This window comes from Ursus americanus, chromosome X, assembly GCF_024610735.1.
Source record: "Ursus americanus isolate L20-20 chromosome X, mUrsAme1.1.p, whole genome shotgun sequence".
NCBI lineage: Eukaryota > Metazoa > Chordata > Mammalia > Carnivora > Ursidae > Ursus > Ursus americanus.
The window spans coordinates 101,781,522-101,805,299 of NC_142164.1; the positions used below are offsets into that span (position 1 = coordinate 101,781,522).

At 40.3% G+C, this 23,778-nt stretch overlaps 1 non-coding gene across 1 annotated transcript; it reads left to right on the top strand.

Annotated features, from left to right (window-relative positions):
• The first annotated feature begins 2,398 nt into the window (after window positions 1-2,398).
• On the top strand, window positions 2,399-2,504 carry LOC123784914 (U6 spliceosomal RNA). The gene has a single exon (XR_006777581.1). It is a non-coding gene; the product is annotated as a U6 spliceosomal RNA (small nuclear RNA).
• The last annotated feature ends 21,274 nt before the right edge of the window (window positions 2,505-23,778 follow it).

Below are 23,778 nucleotides of genomic sequence, written 5' to 3' on the forward strand. Positions count from 1 at the left end.
TAGAGGCAGAGTTTACTTTCCCTTTTCTTGACTTTGGGCTCAACCATGTGACTCACTTTGGCCAATATGCTTTAGGAGTAGTGATGTCACCAAAGGCATGAAATCTAGTTCCTTGGTAGGGTTTACCCTCTTGTAATTCTGCCATCATCTTAAGAAGACACAGGGTCTCAGAATGAACCTATGTTGACTAAATGCAGCAAGGAACAACACCCAATGGAATTTTCCATTTGAAACAGTCGGGAGATCACCCAACTCGCAGTTAATCTGCATACTCATGAGTGTGAAAATAAATACTTATGATTTCATGCCACCTAGTGGGTTATTCAGCATTGTTGAAGCAATAGATGATTGATATATATTTTTTTTTAAGATTTTATTTATTTATTTGACAGAGATAGAGACAGCCAGTGAGAAAGGGAACACAAGCAGGGGGAATGGGAGAGGAAGAAGCAGGCTCATAGAGGGGGAGCCTGACGTGGGGCTCGATCCCATAACGCCGGGATCACGCCTTAAGCCGAAGGCAGACGCTTAACCGCTGTGCCACTCAGGCGCCCCGATTGATATAATTCTTAAAGGCAGACACCACATTGAATTCAAGTTTGTCCACAGCACTTATCCAAGTGCAATTATGCAGTAGGCAACCAATAAAGGACTATGGGATGAAATGTTTGAAAAGATCTATTTTTGAAATTTTAAGCTTTAAGGAGTTTTCTTCTCAGTATTTTACTACAAAAATTTTAAAACAGAAAAGTTCAAAGAATTGTTCAGGGAACATCCATATAGGCATCACCTCAGTTTGCAAACTTAGCATTAACTTTCAGATGTCATTTTCAGTAACTGAACAAAACTGGCTAAGTAAAGAGCCTAGCTATAACTGAAGACTCTAGTAAAACAGTAAAGTACTGGTCCTCTAGAAATTGCAGTTATCGTATTGTATCATCCTTTTTTCTGGTATTTCATAACGATTCAGAAGAGAAACAGATCAAGACCAGTGCACTGAAGGATGATGGCTGCATATATTCTCTATCAGGATTTTAGAAAGATCGATTGAAATGACTAAGACAAATGACACAAATCTAAATCACATACATGACATAACTAACTGTACAGTTTGTTAGAATGGTTTCTGTCACTCACTATCTGTCCTGGCACAGTGCTCCTAAGAAATGCCCAAATTAATAATTTTCATGCAAGGAAGAGGGGATCCTCTTCCACGAAGTGGAACTAGGCTAGTCCAGCCATTCCTCAGCCTTCCTCTAGATTTAGGCCTCTTCCAGACCTGGACTAAAATTTAGAAGGGTCGTGATGAAGAGGAAGAAGTAATTCACATTTCAGAGCTTACCACTCCATCTGACACACATGTCTAGCAATAAAGACTTTCACGTGTGTGAAGCAATGTAAATAAATCACGAAGCTGAGGGAATACAATTGGGATGGATGAATCCCTCAGCACGCTGTGCACCTCTTCATGCTACGTGTCCCTGTCCTTCTAGGATATTGCTGGAGCACAACAAACGTGCATTTAACTCACACTAATTCAAGTATATACACTCAGGCTAATTGAAAAGAATTGAGGAATGAGAGACAGAGAAAGAATTAAAATAGTGCCAGCGATTCTGTTAGTTATTCCATTCAACCAAATGGGCCACAAAATAAAGGGGCACTAGGAGTTACAATTCCACTCTCCCCCTAATCCACCTCACCCCATCTCTGAATTCCTCTATTTGTGTAAGCTTCTTGCTGTTTTGAGAGTGAGTCCAGTGTTTAAAAATACACATTTTTTCATATAGTAGCACTTTCAAACATAAGCCAACTGCCTAATCTGTTGCCAAATTGAAGAAAGAGAGCTCTTCTCAAGCTGGAGGAAAAGCTGCCAAAGAGCTGGGGTGTCCAGACAGAACCAACCCCTGTAATCTTAAGAATGATCAAAGGTCTTTCTCGGACTTATTTTGCTTAGCAAAATATTCTCTAGCTCCATCCATGTCATTGCAAATGGCAAGATTTCATTCTTTTTGTGGCTGCATAATATTCCATAATATGTCACACACACATACACACGCAGAGGACATTTCTTCTTTATCCATTCATCGACCGATGGGTACTTGGGCTGTTTCCATAATTTGGCTATTGCAGAAAATGCTGCTATAAACATCAGGGTGTATGTACCCCTTCAAATTAGTATTTTTGTATTCTTTGAGTAAATACCTAGTAGTGCAATTGCTTTGGATCTTGGGGTAGTTCTATTTTTAACTTTCTGAGGAACCTCCATACTGCTCTCCACAGTGGCTGTACCGGTTTGCATTCCCACCAACAGTGCAAGAGGATGCCGCTTTCCCCACATCCTCACCAACACCTGTTGTTTCTCCTGTTGTTTTAGCCATTCAGACAGGTGTGAGGTGTTATCTCATTATAGTTTTTTAAGAAGTTCTTATCTGATACAGAGAAGATTAGCATGGCCCCTGCGCAAGGATGACACGCAAATTCATGAAGCGTTCCATAAAAAAAAAAAAAAAAAGTTCTTATCTGAATTCCAGTTAGATAACATACAGTGCAATATTAGTTTCAGGTGTACAATACAGTGATTCCACACCTCCGTATGTCGCCTGTTTTCCACAGTGGCTGCACCAGTTTGCATTCTCATCAAGAGCGCAGGAGAGTTCCGCTTTCTCCACCTCCTCACCAACACCCATATGATTTCCCTCATATGTGGAAATTAAGAAACAAAACAAATGAATAAAGGAACGAAAACAGAGAGGCAAACCAAGAAACAGACCTGTAACTCGAGAACAAACTGCTGATTACCAGAGGGGAGGTAGGTGGGGGAATGGGGGAAACAGGTGATGGGCACTAAGGAGGGCACCTGCGATGAGCACCAGGTGAGGTATGAAAGTGTTGAATCACTATACTGTACACCTGAAAGTAACAGTACACCGTATATTACCTGGAATTTAGATAAAGACTTAAAAAAAAAGAATAATCAAAGGTAATTTTTTTTAAAAAAGTTTTTATTTATTTAGTTGACAGAGACAGCCAGCAAGAGAGGGAACACAAGCAGGGGGAGTGGGAGAGGAAGAAGCAGGCTCATAGTAGAGGAGCCTGATGTGGGGCTCGATCCCATAACCCCGGGATCATGCCCTGAGCCAAAGGCAGACGCTTAACGACTGTGCCACCCAGGTGCCCCAATCAAAGGTAATTTTGACTGCAAATGATATTGTATACACTGACATTAAATCTAACCTTCATGTGAAATTGACTTCAGTCTCCTGCGATGAGAATAAAACCTCTATCTCCCAGATGAATTCTGGAATCTCCAATCTGTCATGAACAGTTAAGATTATTGTCTACATTTTGGAATGAATTGATATTTACCAAGTGTTGGTGTTAATACATGAATCATACTTTTACTGTTTACCATCTATGAAATAATTTCAGTAGTTATGTGCCTAATTTTCTTATCTCTTCTACCAGATAGTAAGATTCTAGACATTTTTCTCTTTTTGCATCCCTCAGAGTATTAGCACATTTCACTGCACAATGTTGTAAACGAAGAAATAAATTAACTCAAAAACCACCCACGACTACTTTCCCACCAGATCATACTGACATCCAATTGGACATTAAGTGTAAGCAGATACCTAACATTTGGGAATATGAATACTATACTTTCAGATTATACTAAATCAAAAGAGAGTCAGACTGTCTTACCTTAAAAAGAAAACAGGAACAGTTAAAGTAGTATAATATCAGTCATGACACATAGGAGATCTAATACGATCCATCGAATTTTAAGGATTGACTTGGAAAAATGTAGACCCAGAAGAAAATAGTATACTATTCTATAATGCTGGCATTCATTACTTAAAACCATCATATGAGGTAGGTGCTATTCTTATCCCTATTTTACAGATGAAAAAAATGTCATGAGAAGATAAGTAACTTGCCTGACACCACACAGCTAGTGTCAGTGCTGGAATTTGAACCCGGGCAAGCTGGCTCCAGAGCCTGTATATACAATCTCTCCATCAGAGTACCCAGTGCCAGGTATATGACACTAACAACCTTTATCTACACAAATGATTTCCCTTTTTGCCCTGCTGGGAGTGAGACTTCTTAGATGCACATACGAGATGCTGAATATCAACTATCCGTTTAAGAAACATAATCCCAAAGCAATGTAACTGAACATGAAATAATAATGTAGAAAAAAAGAAAAACCCTTAGAAGCCTTTTTAAATCTAACACTACATGAGAAAATAATGCACCGATCAGCAAAACATGTCCCTTGGATCAATTCTACGCTGTAGATGCAGCTTACAAAGAAAAGGAATAATTCCAAGGTACTAACAATTCATCAATAAAGGTTTTATGAGTAAAAACAAAAGCACCCTTTATAGTATTGTAACTGTTTTACTTTAGTCCAAATAAAAATCTAAGCATATTGATAGTCTCTCTAATCACGAATAGTTCAAGCACACCATTACTTCTTGAACCCATGTTCTAACTACAATTTCTCTGGAGACATCATTATTCCTTAGAGTTAAGCATCCTTTGGACTGGCAAAGACATGCACCCCTAGAAATTCTAGAATGAATATAGGTTGGATCTTGCCATTTACTTAGGAAAGGGCCAATCACTGTGTTTTCCTTACACAGATGTGATTCTACATTTTTCTACTTGTCTAAGCAAATTCACAGTTGCTAGTGTTCATTCTAATGCAAATATCTGGCTGGCAGGCCCCCGTTTTCTCCCTTTCTCAGATCTATTCTTCCCTTTGCTCCGCTGTCACTCCTTTCCCATGCGAGTGCCTACAGCTACTCAATAAATACCTGTTGAATATTGAGCAGTACCACATAAACAAATAAAAAATCCCCAAACCTAACCACTTTACATGCTGATTGGCCCTCAAACACCATTCATGACTACTTTTCCTACATCCAAAAGAACAATTCCAATCCAGTTAATCTTCTGATTTTATTTGAGGCCATTTTAATGTAACCCAGAACTTTTGCTAAACTACACAGGTCCTTTTCAACTTCTAACTTTAAGACAGACAGATGTAGGTGGAATCTAATTCAGATTAACTCAGCCAATAAAGTCCTAAGGTAAACAAAAAGGGTGTGGGTGATTTCCTATAAACTTAAATTCAATAAGGAATACATTTTTATTTTTATTCCTAGCCCTTTCATTTAGACCCCTGATATGTGGGTCTTCATCTTTTTTTTTTTAAGATTTTATTTATTTATTTCAGAGAGATAGAGAGCACTAGAGAGAGAGAGAACAAGCATGAATGGGGGGGGTGCTGAGGGAGAGGGAGAAGCAGGCTTCCCGCTGAGCAGGGAGCCCGATGCGGGACTCAATCCCAGGACCCCGGGATCATGACCTGAGCCGAAGGCAGACGCTTAACCAACTGAGCCACCCAGGCTGCCCCTGGTCTTCATCTTTATACACTTTTAAAAAATGTTTTAGAACTTCAATATTATAGGGGCGCCTGGGTGGCACAGCGGTTAAGCGTCTGCCTTCGGCTCAGGGCGTGATCCCGGCGTTATGGGATCGAGCCCCACATCAGGCTCTTCCCCTATGAGCCTGCTTCTTCCTCTCCCACTCCCCCTGCTTGTGTTCCCTCTCTCGCTGGCTGTCTCTATCTCTGTCGAATAAATAAATAAAATCTTTAAAAAAAAAAAAAAAGAACTTCAATATTATAAATGTCTGTTTCACCTTAATTACAATATGCAGTTAGACTTCATTAAATACAATTTGAATATTAGGTAAAAATATCATTTTAATAGGTTAAGTGTTACTTTCACTGTGTGCTTTTCAAATTGTGCCTCAAACAACCAATCACCTGTATCAGCAAAGACGTACTTACACTCTAAAATCAAGCTTCCACCATTAAAATATTCGAGCTTCAAAACTTCCAGATGGACGGTTTCCAATTAGCAAGAGGTAGAACAGAATGCTTTCACAGGTGGTAAGAAAAAAGCCCAACAAAGGATTTTAGCTAATCCTTTGTGGGTGGAAATTTCAGTCAAGAGAAAAACAATCTTGTAAGAACAATATTAAAAAGAACAAACGTTTTTAATGCTACGGGAAGTAGAAATACAGTTTTGCCAAACTTGACATAAGCAAATGTATGTCACCAGATTATAGGACAAACAGGCTGTGTGCCCCTATCAAGAAGTTAGTAAGAAAACACCTTTGTGACACCTCCCGTTGGTCTGCCCTCAGTTAGTAAAATCCACACCTAAAGATGAGATGACACTGTTTCTTCAGCTATAAGTGGGAAAAACTTTCAACAATACTGAGGTCATTACCACAAAAGAGATGAAAGGTGATTTGGGACAAACAGGCCAGTATAGCATATTGGCTGAGGGTACAGAATCTTGGGTTGCACTGGCTGGCTGATCATGGATTTTACTCATGTCGGAGTAAATCGTGGGGCCTTTCATGTCTCAACTTGTTCCTCTCTAATACCAAGTTAATAGAATTCTCGTGAAAGAATAAACAAGCAGTTGTATATAAAGCTCCTGGAACAGGGTCTATGCTGCAGGAAAGCTGGAGTTACAGGTTTGAGATGACGCCAAGACTCATAAGACAAAAATAGGCTTCGATCTGGTGCTACATTTACTTAACTTTACAGAACAGTTCAAGGCAGGGGTGATAACAGGGACATCAGCAGTGTGCCACCAACAGTCCCAGCATCTGCCCAAGTACACGCATTACTTTGCCCCATTGCCCATGCAGAGCATAAGCACTGAAGGTCCCCGTGGGTCACCTGAGCATAGAGAATCCACGAGCCCATTGTCCCCTGACTATTTTACACCGTCCTAGTCACACAGGCTAGAGTCCTGCACACCAAGGCAAAGCTCCCTTAACACAATGCAGTTCCACCTGACAAAGGAGGCGGACCCAACACTCCTCATTTTTATTTACTGTTTCCAGGGCAACAACGCTGCAGAGCCCAATGTCATTCTCAGTGAGTTCTGCATCAACGCCGACCTGATAATTTCCATTTACTCACAGTCTGTCATGTAGAAAGTGCTCTAAAAATGTTACCTGTTAGTCTTCCAATTAGCAGACAGGTAATATTCTGTGTCAGTTACTGCACAGTGTCACTATCAATGAAGGTACTGTCAAAGACACATGAAAGTGAAGACTGCCAGATGAATTTAAAGTACCCACTGAGTACTGAGACAGTAAGCATATGCCGACAACAGTGAGAATGCCCTTTCTGCCTGCTAAAGCTATCTGTTCCCCCCCTTATTCTAGTAAAAGTATTTCAGTTTTTCTTTGGGAGGTCCATTCTTACCCCAATCTCATATAGTTCCAGTAGGGACGGTCCACCCCTGTGTCTAAGGGCAAGACTTGGGTTGCAGGCTTGTGCCCCTGTGAGTAATTCAAGATTAACGTGTAATTCAAGTCAGGCCACTGAAGGCCACCTTGGATTTTTACCTGAGTTATTTCAAAAGAGGTATGTTTGCTCTGCCACGAGCTTATCACAATAGTGCTTGTGAGGAGAGCATCAGTGGCCAGGCACCGAATGGACAAAGCCTGCCTGAGAACATAGGCTGCAGAGAGCAAAGCCATTACAAAAGATGGAAAGAGGGTGGACACTGAAGTCTCTGGAATTTTCAAAAAGAGAAGTTAGTAAATCTGTTTGAACTTGGTGTCTGTTAAGCCCAGTCTGCAAGATTCCTGACTAATCCAGGGAATGAAGTGGGAGGAGAGATGCAAATGAAAAGACAGACCGTTTAAATGGAAAGAGCGTAAGTCCCGACAAATAGTCGTGGGAAGCGCATGCCAGTGTAGAGCCACTGTGGACGTGCATTCAGAACGGAAAGAGCTGGCCTGATGCACTAGGGCTAAGGCTAGGGAGGGGGCGGGTTAACCCCTTCCGGAGAATTAGACAATCGTGATACCCTCTGGCACAGAGGGCCAGTCTAGCTGAAGCAACTATGAACTGCAACAGGCTGCATTCCTGGGCAAGGCGGGCAGAACTTTTGAGCACAGGACGTATGAATTCCAGGGTGCTGGCAGAGACATGGTGCTTGGCCTCTCAAAGGCACTAGAAACACAGTGAGGGATAGAGAAACCCTAGGTCATCTAAGAGACAGAGGCAGAAAGAGATTAGCCAGACACCAGACCAAAGATGAAACTGATATTTAAGAAGACTACTTCCTGATTGTGCTGGAAAATTCTCCTTGGATCCAGTCTGAGCTACTATCTGAGATAGGACTAGTACAGGGCAGGTTTTGCCATTTAATCTTATTAGGAAAAAAAAAAAGTTTTCCCAAAATTACTATCTAAGAAAAATACAAGGTCAGTGCAGCTAAAAGAAAGCTTTCATAATGCATTTCATTCATATGAGATGAACCCTTTTAAAAAGATACAAAAGTGCACAATTTCTCTTATTATTAGGTGAGAATACTACTTGGCATTTGGGATGGGGCATTAGATATTCACATAGAAAAAAAATAGAAAGTAAAAAAAAGCAGCGGCACAAACAGCAATAAAATATTTCTCATCTTACTGGCTAACGGAAAAATATTAACGAGATCCAGATACACTACAAACTGGAAATTAAACTTGAACTAATATAAGCAAACATTACAGGGTCATGTGATATATTCTGGGCACAGCTTTTTTATGAATCAGGTAAGATGGAAAGTATATATTTGGGGCACCTGGGTGGCTCAGTCATTAAGCATCTGCCTTCGGCTCAGGTCATGATCCCAGGGTCCTGGGATCGAGCCCCACATCGCATCGGGCTCCCTGCTCAGCGGGAAGCCTGCTTCTCCCTCTCCCACTCCCCCTGCTTGTGTTCCCTCTCTCGCTGCCTCTCTCTCTCTCTCTCTCTCTCTCTGTTAAATAAATAAATAAATAAATAAATAAATAAATAAATAAATAAATAAATAAATAAGATCTTTTTTTAAAAAAAGTATATATTCAAAAGTATCAGTATATGGAACATCATTGTTTAGAACTATAAAAGATTAGGGGCGCCTGGGTGGCTCAGTTGGTTAAGCATCTGACTCTTGATTTTGGCTCAAGTCATGATCTCAGAGTCCTGAGATCAAGCTGTGTGTTGGGCTCCACGCTCAGCATGGGATCTGCTTGGGATACTCTCCCTCTCCCTCTGCCCTTCCCCCCTCGCTCTCTCACATGTGCTCTCTCTCTAAAATAAATAAAATCTTTAAAAAAAATTGCAAAAGATCCAAAGTTGAATATTTTAATTATTTACTTTCTTAAGCCATGTTCTTTAACAGTCTATTATAAATTCTTCACAATTTGCTTCATGATGTTGACAATAAGCATATATTTAATGAATACTTACTAGGAATATACTGAGTAGTTTCATGTACACTTCCTTATTTATTATCAGAACTTCCTCAGACTCCAGGAAACCATGAGTTGAAATGGTATCATACTAAAAGGAAAAACCTAGATTTCAATGGTTCTTATCCCAGGTACTGACAAAGAACCTCTACTTGCTTGCAAAAGTCACACTCCGTCATATCTGAGAGTCTGCAGGTGTTAACTTATGTGTGTTCACATACGTGCCTAAGTACCATTACATCCACAGGCAGTGGATACACATTGGAAACTTCTATTTGTTTCCACTCACGGCTAGACACGCCATTACTCTGCCAGACATCCAGAGACATCTCGGTCTCTGCTAGTCGTCCTCTAAGTGCCATCGTGCCCTTCTTCAGTTAGGTCAGACATCTAGTATTGTCGCTGAGCACGGCCAGTGAAGCACTGGCACACTTCCGTCGGCAAAGCCGGTCAGGAGTGGTGTGGTGAAGTGGTGTGCAAGTGCTTCCCTCCCCTCATATCCTAAAATGTCTGCACAGGTCCTTTACAGAATTTTTATTGGAAGTGCTCCTTCTGGTTTTGGTTTTTAACTTTAATCCCTTCACCCTGATATTTTTATCCCAATATTCAATAGGACTTCTACAGGGAGAAGGGCAGGTGGAGAAATTGCATCACATGACAAATCTCAAAAAGGAATGTCATGTTTAATTTACTATTGACTATTCTTTCTAAAATTATTTCCTTTATTTGAGAGAGAGAGAGAGAGACAGAGAGACAGAGAGACAGAGAGAGCATGAGCAGTGGGGGAGGGGGCAAAGGGAGAAGGAAAAGCTGACTCCTCCCCTGAGCACACAGTGGGACACGGGGCTCAATGTGGGGCTCGATCCCTGGACCCTGAGATCATGACCTGAGCTGAAGTCAGACCCTTCACCAACTGAGCCACCCAGGCACGCCTACTATTGACTATTCTTTCTAATAACCAAGGCTTTCTTACTGTGTCAAGTTGATTTTACTGAGCTCCTACTTCCGTCAGAACTAGCTCTCCTCAAAATCCTCTCAACCGCTAAGTCAGAAATTACTTAGTTTTAAGTAACGGAAGTCTCATTCAGTATTAAGCTGTTAGCGGATGGTGGAGAAAACTTACTGGCTCAACAAATTCAAATTCCAGGGGTAGTTCTGTCTTTAGGCACAACCCTGTCCGAAGACTTCAATAGCATCTTCCAACTTATCTTATTCTCCATCTCTGTTACTCTTTATGTTGGTTTTGGTCTCAGGCAAGCCCCTCCCTCCCCCAACAAAAAAGGGGATAGCACATCCTCCTTCTTCCTGGTTCCAGAAAAAGTCATTTGATTGCTGTAGCTTGAGGAACTGGGCCCATAGCTCAGCCAGCCACTGTGGCCAGAGAGATGGAGCATTCTGGTTGCCAACCCTTGTTTTTAAGCAGGGCAAACCATGTAATTAACATCCGTAGCAGTTAGCAGGAGGATAGTTTACCAAAAAAAAAAAATAATAATAATAATAATAAGCTGGGCAGTAATAGTTGTCCACTAGAGCCCTGCCCTCAGCAGGTACCTGCAGGGCTAGTCTGATCACAAAGCATGCCCAGGTAAACTGGAACCTCGGCAGCAGGAATGACACGGTTTAAATTCTTCCCTTAGCTCATGTGCAGAGCCAGGATTCAAAATGGGGTCTCACTGCTCCAATGCCTATGTTCATTTGACCATATTCTGTTTTCCTAATTATAATGTGTTTCCACATTTCAGAAGAGCATTCCTGGCTATAATTATGCAGGCATACCAAGAGAAAACACAACTTCGGAGAAGTCAGAAAAGCTAAAATAGAGTCTCTCAAAGTATGCTCCATAGCCCCTAATTCAGAATGACCTGGGGAGTTTATTATTATTTCAGCTTTGGGGATCCCTTCTGAACTCTTAAATCACAATCTTTGGGTTTCTCTGCTTGCTATGCTTGCGCCTGTCCACTGTTAATGGCCTGGTCCAAAAGAGTGAATTATCTGATAAAATGATACCTTCCCTGCTGTGATCAAAGTTCCCGTTCAACCAGATACTTGCATCTCTGTTCACACCAACTTGCACAAAAGCAAAGGAGAGCCACGAATTATCAATGACTTAGTGGGCCGTCCGTGCAGTGCTGTTGTGGGGTACCGCCAATGCCATAGCTCGAATTCCCAGTACTGATTCAACACCGAAGCCGGGGTATTTTCAGAAATACACGTCACAGATGTCTGTTTGCATGGAAGCAAACACAGCACATTTTCAATACAGAGTTAATACAACGCAGAAGCAGTACGTCATGAGCTCTGCTCTGGCCCCTTTCTGTGTGGGGAAGCTCCTCGGCTACCACTGTGATTGAATACGAAGGTATAGCGAAAGAGAAAAAGAAGGGAGTTGTTTCTCTTAAGAAACTTAAGGCCTTAAGTGATATCTTAAATGCCTGTGCTTTTTAGTTTAGGAAAGCTGGCAAGGGCAAAATGAAGAGCAGTCATGCACCCACAAAAAGCCCAGGGTTAGGCATCCTTAGCATTTACCGAACAATCTGAGGCATTTGTTATCAGTCCTCGAAATATGCGGTGATCACCTGGGGAGGATTAACAAGCACTGTTGCCTGGATCCCTGCCCCGGACATCCTACTGTCACTGGTCTGGGGTGGGCGCCCAGAGCCGGGTGCTCCCCAGGCGATCCTGATGTGCCGCAGGCATTGGAAACCACCGGGAGCGGGGAACTGTCATACTGATTAGCGAAAACACCTACCATGGTGTTTTAAAGGCCATTCCTCTAAGAAGACATCTGAAGAAAGTGTTCATCAGTAAGCAAAAGAAATTGGCAAGGTTTTTCTAGGAGAAATAATAAATATGAAAACAGCCTAAGACATCAACCCTCAAAAATAATCAGGTTTGGAATACAGAGTGCTGTGAACGTGGCAAGCAGAAAAGAGAAATTTTAGCTAAAGGAGAATGAAGAAGTGGAGAACCTTACCACCCAGGATCAGGAAATTGAATTCCACTTAAGAGCCAATTGAGGGCCACCGTAGGTATCTACAAACGGCGGCGGCGCGCTGAGAACCGGGCCTGCAAACGGAAACAGCACCAATAGCAGAGCAAAGTGGTTAATCCAATGTGTCTTTAATAGAACCGCCTCCAGGGAGTTTTACTTCCTTCTTTCTCCCCGACAGGCATTTTTAGCTACAATGATGAAGTCATTATACTCCCAACAAAGCAACTGTGTGGGAGATCATTAAATTATCTAATGTCTGCGAATCTAATATTTGCATCATCTAGAGACTAGGTCAGACCACGACTGTTAGTCTCCGGTTAAGGACTGCTACGAATAAAGATTTAGAGTTGATTTAAGTTGTCTTCGGTTCAGTTTACTACTTAACCTGCAGGAAAGCAGCAGAAAGGATCCGCGTGTGAACATGACACCATGATGCCTGAGTTGTTCCTCATGGAGACACTTCTGCCTGAAGCTGGCAGATCACCAGAGTCAGCATGGAGTCAAGAATTCATAACGTGAGAAGAGTTAACAACCATGGGCCCACTGCTTTTTAAATGATTTTATTTAGGCTTTTATGTAAATCAGCACTCAGGGATCCACTCAATATAAAAGGGCATTATCACAGCGGCATGTCGGTAACATACTTCCTCCTCTAATTCTTACTCCGTTGTTGGGCAGCAGAAGGCCTGAAGACTGCCAGCCATACGTGGCAACCGCCAAAGCAGGGATGTGCTCCCCTGGACCACCAGATGTGTAATGGTGCTTGTTCCTGGGACCGAGTACTCTCCAATAAGGGTAGGCTCTACTTAGGAACCATTAAGTCCCAGGATGATCAGTTGAGGCCATTCAGTTTAGATGTTTCTACTCTAAATGTATTAAGTAAAAATCCTTAGGATTTTTAGCTTGGGACCCACAAAATAAAGGATTTGGAGAGTGCTCAAGAAATTACTTTGGGAAAACCCTATGAAAGATATATTAAGTGGCTGAACAGAGCACTCATAAAATTGCTTGTTTTCAAGTATTAAACAAGGACCCCATCAGACTGAGCTGGCTCTAATGCCCCGGTAGCCTACTGTAAGCAAAGCTAAACCTAAGCCAGAGTCAATGCACTTGAATCAGAGGAAAAGAAATTTAAAAACCACCAATCACAAATAGCCCACTGGGTTTCCCAATAAGGCAACCACTTAAGCTACAGTCAGTCAAATAATTACTTTCTTTCATTTCTTTGTCGTCTCTATACAATCCTTGCTCCAGCTCCCATCTGTGAAGCGCCCCTGATCATTTCAGCTTTGGTGCTGTTCAATTCAAATCAATGCTTGCTCAAAGAAACACTTCAAAAACTGTAATGTTCCTCAGTTTACTCTTTAACACTTGTAACAAATTCAGCAGGTATTGTCAGGCCCTGCCTGGTAACCAAAGCTTACATTCCCCTCCCCCAATAAATAAGACGATTTCCCTCCTACCCGAGGCCTCAAATTTTAGGACATATTTTACGTGGTTAGAGCTCCTCAAGGTATGATACCTGACCAGCTGTATTAAAATCACCGAGGCTTCTTTCCTCTCCACAAATGCAATTCCTTGCTCCTATTAGAGACCTAGTGAATCAGAGTATCTGGTGTCCAGGGCATCTGAATCTGCATTGGCATAGGCCATCCAAACACGATAGAAAACTACTCCTCCAGTGACTTTCAAACCAGGTGCTTCCTAAAATCAGGAAGGTGGGGGCTGAGCAGGAGTTGTAAACTGCCCATCTGATAACAGACTAGATACCGCCATTTGGATACTGATGTCCCCAAGTTTAACTGTGTGGCTCCAGGTATGACATCGTCACTGAACACAAACTGCTGACCACTTTTGGTCCCTGCCCAGTATCAGGGTCACCATCTCGGAGTCCCTTGTGCTTTGGCTGTCAATGATCCTTGGGTTTATTCCCGATTCTAAATCTCAGTAATTCCTATGGCCCCCACTAGCACATTATGAACTGCTATCAGTTCTTCCTCTGTGGTATGGGGCAGGAAAATGATGAAATATTTCTAGGCCTTGCTGATTACAGTAATGAGACAGAGCGGATTAAGAAGAGCCATCGCAAAACTAGACATATCCACTTGGACAGGGATATTCTAGGGTATATTCTCATCTCAATTATTACCTTAGATAGCAAATCCAAGCCTGGCGGCGGGGGGAACAGGGGGTAAAACCAAACTGCAAAATGCAGGGATTGTATTGCAGGGGAGAACTTTTTATTGTAGGATCCAAAATCAAACGGTGATTTCCTAATCGGTGACAATGGCAATGAATGAAACAACAGTCAACACTGGGAAATCAGGACTGACCACTCAGGGATCATGAAATGTTGTAAGTAGATAACAGAGCTCCAAGTACTGGTCTCTAGTTAAGGGCAGAATTCCACCCAGTTGGAGTAAAGAACGTGTTTTTCTTTTATTTACCAAGTCAGGAGCTCAGCAATAGTGAACCTCACTTTCATATATGATGTGCGGACATACCTTAGAACCCACTGGAAGCTGGCTTGATGGGCTGGAGCCTCCTAAATCCCTCCTGCTTCTAGTTAAGCTGGGCCTGACTAAGGCTGCCTATCACAATTACCCTCAGAGGACTTTTGTTGCTGTTATTTTGTCACTACTTATATATAGATCCAAGAACTATGTCATCAGAGTATTCTTTGTTTTGGCCCGGCCATCTGTGCATTTTAAAACTGCACAGGTGATCCTTATGAGCTACCAGGTTAAGAGATACCCACCCAGGCATCAGAATCAGGCTGAACCTGACAAGGTGCAGGGCAGCTGGCCGTGGTACTAAAAACGGCAAGTGGAGTCCACTACTGGTCCGAGCAGAACAAGCCTCTGGGCAAAGTGCTATGAAAAAGTCTAACTCTTTTTTTTTTTTTTTTTTAAGAGAAAGAGCGAGAATCTCAAGCAAATTCCACGCCCAGCACACAGCCCAATGTGGGGCTCAATCTCATGATCCTGAGATCATGACCTGAGCCAGAATCAAGAGTTGGACACTTAACTAAGTCACCCAGGCACCCCTGAAATGTCTAACTCTGAAGAAACAAAGAGCATTTCTTCTCTCCTAGTCCACCCACTTCCTAGAACGATAAAGTGTGCATCGTAAGAACTCTGCATTATATTCCACAGTAAGCACTGCCATCCCAGGAAGGTGGAGTCCTTTCCACACTTCCGTCTTTCTCCTGCCCCACCAAATACAGGTTACTTTAACACACAGAAAATTTTATTTATAACCTATGGACTGTTAGACATTTAAGTCTGGCATTCCAAAGAACTTCCTATTATGAAAAATCTCTGAAACATCTAAAGAAAGTAATTTTGGCACTTTTCTATCATTCAAAAATTGATAACCAATTCGCTTCTCGCCTCTCAGGTGTATTATTTTAGATGAGGGAATTCCGGTAGTGGGGATTCTTTCATATCTGTCCAGAAAACCCATTACGAACAACCACAGGAAGGCGAACATCATCTTTCTAAAAGAGAGTAAACACGAGGCTTAATTTGTTCATGTGCAGTAAACAGTTTAGTTTTGAAGGCAGAATCTAAAGTGAAGATTTTATTTCTCTCTGGTCATTTTGATCTCCCTGCTTGAAAGGTATTACCGAGATAAGGAAGCATCAAAACCTACTGCCGGGTAATCAGAGTTGAAGGAATAGAACTTTGGTTGGGAATTATTGTCTTAAATCTTCTCTGGCTCAAGATACTAAAGCTCGTACCCCTTACAGACTTTCCCCTGAGGTGGCTTGGGCTAAGAAGCCCGTAGGGAACTTAGGAGCCAAAGAGTCAATAGCAAAGATTCAGTTGGTAATTATGTGCTTGGCATTCAAATTTTCCCACCAAGTGAGGATAAGAAGGCAAGATCTGGGGGCGCCTGGGTGGCTCAGTCGTTAAGCGTCTGCCTTCGGCTCAGGGCATGATCCCAGCAGTCTGGGATCAAGCCCCACATCGGGCTCCTCTGCTGGGAGCCTGCTTCTTCCTCTCCCACTCCCCCTGCTTGTGTTCCCTCTCTCGCTGGCTGTCTCTCTCTCTGTTAAATAAATAAAATCTTTAAAAAAAAAAAAAAGAAGGCAAGATCTGTTACAATGCTTCTCAGTTTCAAAGGTTAGGTCACTTTGTGATTATGTTTGTGAGATACTCGACATCATTATCACTGTGGAAAAAGACAACCAGTGCTGAAACAGCTTTGATCAGCACAGACCTGGGACTAGAGAGGACATTCCATCCCTGAGACCAGGATGGTGTGGAAGGAGAGCTCAGAGAGGCTATTTGGCTCTTTGTTTACAGAGAGATGTGGAGTCTTCACTGGGGCTAGTAGAGCTCTTGAACGGATGGCCTCTTCATTTTGATTAATGAAAGCAGAAATTTGGAGAAAGATGATTTCAGAACAGGTGTCAATATCTAAAGCTGCACTTCCTTCCTGACACCAAGGAATCCATACCGCACGCTGCTTACGACGAAAGTCAGGTGTTCTGTACAGCACTTATTTGGTTGTCTCTTTAAATTACTCAGACAGACATCATTTTCCTTCACTCACCCCTTTTCAAAGCTGAATGGACAGCCCCCATAAGAAATGATACCGTTCTAGAAAATATTAACCTCAATGTGCCATATCTTGTCCTGGGAAAAAGTAAAAAGACACAAAGAAGCAGGTCTATAACATGACAGCCAACTACCATTTCAAATCTCCAGACTAACGTTTTCACCTCTTCTCCTTATTCCAGATCATTACTGCATGGAGGCAAGAACAGGAAAGGAAAAAGTAAAATTTTCACCTGCACTTTGTTTCTGATGTACCCTCGAAGGGGAGGATGACCAGTGCTCGGTCAGACCCTGACTCAAATCAGCTCAAATAGGGTCTCTTCAGTGGGAATCTGGAAGTGAGGCTGAGAGAAGAAATGGCTAACTTGCTAAACAATAAAGTTAGGAGCTATGAGTTGTTTACAGCAAATCATCCCCCTTATGTTTTTCCTCTAGGAAAAAAGAGAGGAAGCCTATCTCAGAGGGGAAAACAACACCAAATAAACAGACAGGCACCGAATGACAAACAAGATATGTGGAAGGAAACAGGAATCCCAGGGGCATTTGCTTACAATTCATTTCTGAATGCTGGAAAAATCCCTGCCTTAAAGTTCATCGAGATATCTCTGAATCCTGTCATTAAATACCACTTCCACCTTTTGTAGGTGTAAGCTAAGTGGGTTAAGTTTCCCTAACTAGCAAGAGGAATCTTTAATATAACTGGTTAGAAAATATAATGGAACAAAGTTAGTATTGCTAATAACCAAAAATATAAAATTCCTGGTAATAAACTTAATAAAAATATTACAAATTATATGGAGATTTAGATCTAAAAATAGAAATAATTACTGACAGATATAATAGAAAAGATGCCTAAGTGGAAAGAGAATCTATTCCTAGATAAAAAAGAATCACATAAAGACAAAAATTTTCCTTCACTGAAATGATAAATATACTTTGGATCCTTTAAGGACTTTTTTTTTTAACTTGACAAATTTATTCTAAAGTTCTTTTTGAAGAATGAAGAAAATCTTAAAAGACAAGAATAAGGTAACTTCCAGTGCCTCGTAGTGGAATGCATATTAAAATGACAATTATTACAAGACTGTCTATATGTGCAGGAAGACAGAAATCCTTAACAAACTTAGAAAACCCAAAAACAGACTAAGCTTCATCTAAGCATTTATGATTAAGAATGATCATTTATTAAATAGGGCCTGGACATTATTATTTTTCAAGATATACAATTATAATATAGATTACATTATACAACAGAATGAATCCCAAATACAGTATATACACAAAGGTAGTTGAAAAACCACACACACATAAAAAAATTATAATAAACTGTGAGTGAATATTAATTTGATCCCTGATCAATGAAGGCCTTTGTGAATACAGAATAAATAAATAAATAAAAATTTCAAAACATGGCATACGTGACTGTCTGAAGATTTAAGGATCTCTATATCAAAAATAAACACGAGCAAAAATAAATACATTGAAAAAAAAATTTTAATTTACACAACAAAGTAAGTCTTAATAATATGTTATAAAAGCACTCTTAAACTGAGAAAGGATATGAACTGGCAACTCAGGAATGAAAAATAAATAAGAAACATTAGCAAATAAGCAAATTCACAAAGTGTCCAAGAAAACTAAATTAAAGCAATAAGGAAATTCCCCTGACCGAATTTTTTTGTTTACTTATTTGTATTATAATGATAAGAAGTATGTTGGCACTTGTATATATTACTGAGGAAGAGTAAATCTGTAAGGCCTTTCCATCAAGCTGCTTTCCAAAACATTGAAACTGCTCAGAGCCCAACAAGTATGTAGCTTTGGGAAGTTATTCTATGGAAATCATCAGAAATATTAACAAAGATGTAACCATAAGAATGAGTACTGCAGACATTTTTACAACCTGAAATTGCTAAGATACTCAATAATAGTAGGGAATTGATCAGTTAAATTGTTGAGTATCATTGCAATAACCACTGAACAATTAGATTACCAAAGAATAATAATGAAGAAAAGCTCACAATACTTCAAGAAATGGTAACTTATGAAGTAACATTTATGATAATCTCTAAGAGTCAAAATTAAGTTGTTTAAATAAATGACTAGAATCACAGAGACCAAAACAAACAGTTCTGGATATGTTAAGATGGTGAAATTTTTGTTTTATTCTTTATATTTTTAAAACTTCCAAAATTTTCCAAAATGAAAAGAAAATCAGAAAAAAAGCATAATCCAGTAAAAAAAAAAAAAGAGCAATAACAATACAAACAAAAAAAGAAATAGAAAAAGAAGGCAGAAAAATTCATCCAGACAGGGGGCCCACGTGCAAAAGCACTAGAGTGGAAAAGAGTTTCAGATATTCTGGCAACTCCAAGTAATTTTGTGTGGCTAAGTCACAGGCTGTGTCACGGGTAATTCAAGAGATGCAATTCAAAAAGGAACTTGTCTTCCAGGCGTAAGAATGTTAGTTTCCTAGTGCTTCTACAACAAATTACCGCAAACTCAAGAGCCTGAAACAACACAAATTTGGTATGCAAGTGTGGAAGTCGCAAGTCTGAAACGAATCTCACTAACCTAAAATGAAGCTGTAGGCAGGGCTGCATTCCTTTGTGAAATTCTAGAGGAGAACTCATTCCCTTGCCTTCTTCCAGCTTCTAGAAGCTACCCACATTCCTTGGCTTGTGGCCCCCTTCCATTTCCAAAGCCAGCCAACGGCTAATCAGGTTTTGCTTACAATGTCATCCCTCCGTTTCTGACTCTTCTGCCTCTCTCTTCCACATTTATAAATGACCCTTGTGATTATAATGGACCCACAGATAATCCCAGATGATCTCTTGATTTTAAGGTCAGCTAGTTAGCAACCTTAATCCCATCTGCAGCCTGATTCCCTCCAGCCATGTAGTATAACATATTCAAAGGTCCTGGGATTAGTACTTAAACATTATTGGCAGAAGGGACATTATTCTGCCTACCACAAAGTATTTGCTCTGGAAATACACTGATAGTGGCAAGACCAGTTAATACAGGTTACTTTACCAAGTCAAGGGTACGGTATTTAACTGGTCTAAAGAAAACGTCTTACTGAGACTTGGACAGTATGAAAGGATGGAGGGTAAATTGTCTTTGAATTCAAGGATCAGAGGAACTGTCCATCTCACTCCTTCCCACAGATTCAAATCCTGTGTTTATGGCAATGCTCTGCATACAGTAGAGGCTCGAGAGACACTTGCTGAGTCAGTGATTGATCCAAGAAATAATTCACACCACTACTTTTCTGAGCTTCTAGAGTTCCATGGTTTGTTCTCAAATTTCTATAATATCTACTGTCTGAACCCTTTATTTTAGCACTCGATCAAGTCTTAACATTATTTATTTTTGCTTGTATTCTTTATTTAGCCAACTAATTTGCCTTCTTACTCATTTATTGAGAATTAACTGCGATATTACCCATGATCTAGTTTATGTAAGAGTGGTACTCCATCAAACACTTTCAAATGCCTGGCTTGATGAGCAAACTTTTATCATACTATGTGGACCCTCCATGTAGATACGGCTGATTATTTTCTGCCATGTAGATAAGACTAAAATCTCTGCTCCGTTTTTCTCTTGTATTTTTATTATTGCCTCAAGGCCAATTCCTACATGATCATAAAGGGATTCATTGAGTGGGTCGTGAGGTTATTAGAATAACAAAGATAAAGCTTCTCTTTATATTTCACATGAGCTAATCCCCCCTTGAATATCCTGTTATATTATAGGATTTTGAAAAATAGTACAGAGTTTCTGCTGTGTCAATTGCTAAAATGGATAGTCCCCTGCTATTTTAAGTATAGCTGAACTCAACAAATGGAGTAAAAAAAAGAGCAGAACTGAGAAGCTCAGCATCTTAGACACGTTTTGTGAACATTTAAAATAAGTAGGCTTTATACCATTTGTCGTCTTGGGGATTTTAGAATTTGTCCTGTATTATCTTTGAGTATATATGTATAATTTAATCACCATCCATAAGTAATGTTAATGGATTGTCAGGATAATGCTGTGTCAGGATTAGATATATTCATGACAAAGAAGCAGAGTCAAACTTATAATAAAACATAGATCTGAGGGTATGCCAAAAGCTGAAGATGATGTATGATTTTCTCTGTCTATAAAATAAATAGTAGCAATGAAAGCAGTCATGACTACTAGTCCAGAATAAATGTGGGTCCATTTCAGATTCTACCAAACAGAGAAAGAGAGACTGACGTGGATCTTTAGTCTTTAGACCAAGGGATGAATGAGTTCTTATTGAGAAGTAATAAAATTTACAGGGTAGGGACGCCTGCATGGCTCAGTCGTTAAGTGTCTCAGGTCATGATCTCAGGGTCCTGGGATCGAGCCTCACTTAGGGCTCCCTGCTCAGTGGGGAGTCTGCTTCTCCCTCTCATTCTGCCCTTCCCTCTGCTTGTGCTTGCACGCTCTCTCCTTTCAAATAAATAAATAAAATCTTTAAAAAAAAAATTACAGGGTAGAAAAGGGCATCTGAAGTCAAGGATGAAATGGTAAAACAAAAGAAAACAAAGCAAAACAAAACATGAAAAAGGCAGAATATGTTGAGAATACTAACGGTACATAAAAACGAGCTGTAAAATGTGTATCAGATGATGGTAGAATACTTCCTTCTTCCCTTTCTTCCTTTCTTTTCCTCTCTCCCTTTCCTCCATGCTTAAAGAGAGACTGACTTTGTGCCAGCCCTTACACGAAATTTCGAAGATACTTATTCGAAGATAAGAGTGCATATTTGTGGCAACTTCATAATTCAATAAATAAAAATAGGTCTTTGATTTTCAAGTATAAGCTGGTCTCTGAGTAATAATCTATGAATAATGTTTTACCCATGATGTATCTTAAAATCTACATTGATATAACCTCTCCTGGAGATGCCTTTTTTAAAGATGCATTTTTAAAGCCGTGTAAAATTGTCCCCGCCCTACAGGAACTCACATTTGAATGAAGGACCCAGGCATAAAGCCATTTACAATATATTCTCATAAATTCTAATGAAGGATTAAGAGATAAGCAAGTATACTACGAAAAGAGAAAAAAAGAAGGAAGGAAAAGCTTTTCAGGTAGAGATTATTTCCTGGAACTTTTTTTACTTGGAAATAAACTGTAAATGTATTCAAAGATCAGATTCATGGAAGGCCTTACATCTATGCTCAGAGTTATAACCTCTCCTAAAAGCAGTGGAAAGCTTTCTAGTGCAGTTTTTTAAAGCAGAATGACCTGCTCATTGGTACAGGGATGGTAAAAATACAACTGAAGCATTCTAAGGCAGACACTATTAAGAAGTGAATACTTAAACTTTTTATTCATGTATCAATTCAGCAAATACTGTTAAGCACCTACTAGGTACACAAGTTTCTATGTTGGGTTTTGATGAAACAGCTCTAAGCACATCAGACACAATCCTACCTAAATGGACCTTACAGTCTTATATGACAAGGTAAAGATTCTGGAATATATGCTAATTATATGGGGAACCTTTTAGAGAATTTGATTCTGCTATGTAACATAATCTTATTTCCATTTGCAAAAGATTGATTTGGGTTCTATGTAGTACATGGATTTCAGCAGAGGCAAGAGTGATGCAATCAGGAGACTACTGTAATATTCCAGGTTAGGGATGATGGTATATTGGGACAAAAAAGAAGATGGAAAGAATTAAACACATATGGGATCTGTTGTAGAGATGGAATGAATGGTTGTGCTTCTGGTTGAATGATAAGGGGGAGAATGCAGACAGCAGGTTAGTCTCGGGTTATCAAGCATATGCTAAAATTAAAAGGTTTTGAAAACTCAAAAAAAAAAAAAACCTTTAAAAGTAATAACTATTAAATAGGCAGTCTGGTATACAAATGTTTTGTTCAGAAATAAGTCAGGGTTGCAGACATGGATTTGAGATAAATTTATTTAAAATCTTAGAACAGAGTCAGAGAATCTAAGAAGAGCATATGGATTAGAATAAGAAGGGAGGTCAAGACCAACCCAACATTGGAAGGTTGGGCACAAGAGTCAATCAAATAGGCTAACAAGAGCCTGTTAGACAGGAGGATGTTTTCTGGAAGCCAGAAGAACAAAGTATTTCAGAAATGGAAGAGATAACAGATGAAATGTTGCTAAGTGAGACCATCAACATGGAGATTGCTGTTGACCTTGATAACAACAGTTTCTGTGAAGAAGAAGAGACAGAAGAGCATTCATGGAAGGGATCCAGGGAGGAAAGTAAGGAGGTTGAGACAGTGACTAAAGATAAGTGTTTTGGTAAAATTTTCCATAAATGAAGTTGTAGTAGATGGAGGGAGCTGAGGGGGTTCACACGGTGAGGGTATTTTCAATATGGATGACACTAGAACATATTTGTATGTGAACAGAATGATCTTTTGGATAAGTAATAACTGATGCATTCAGGAGAAAAAGGACTCACTGCAAGAAGAAACCCTTTAGAAAGCAAAATGCAAATGGGATCAAGAGATCATGTGGAAGGTATAGCACTTTGCTAGGCAAGTGCAGTGGAAGGAGTGAGAGGCAGTTAAGTTACTGATGGTCAGGGACTTGTTACAACAAAAGACTCTGGAATCTAAGCTGTATAAGAGAGGAAGTGCCCTCACTTGAGGGGTGACTATGAGGGGTGTGATGGTGGGTACGAAAAGAATTAACGTCAATAGAGGGGAGGTTTAGGTGTAATTAAGAAATGGCAGTGAACAAGTTGGAAGGACTGTTGGTAGTGGTAGTGAGGATCGTAATTACAAGATTACCATCGTGGTGTTATGAGAGAGAAACAGAAGCCATTGCAAGAGCACCAAGCCAGGCAGACGTAGCCAAATTTGCAATGTGAAGGACTGTTCC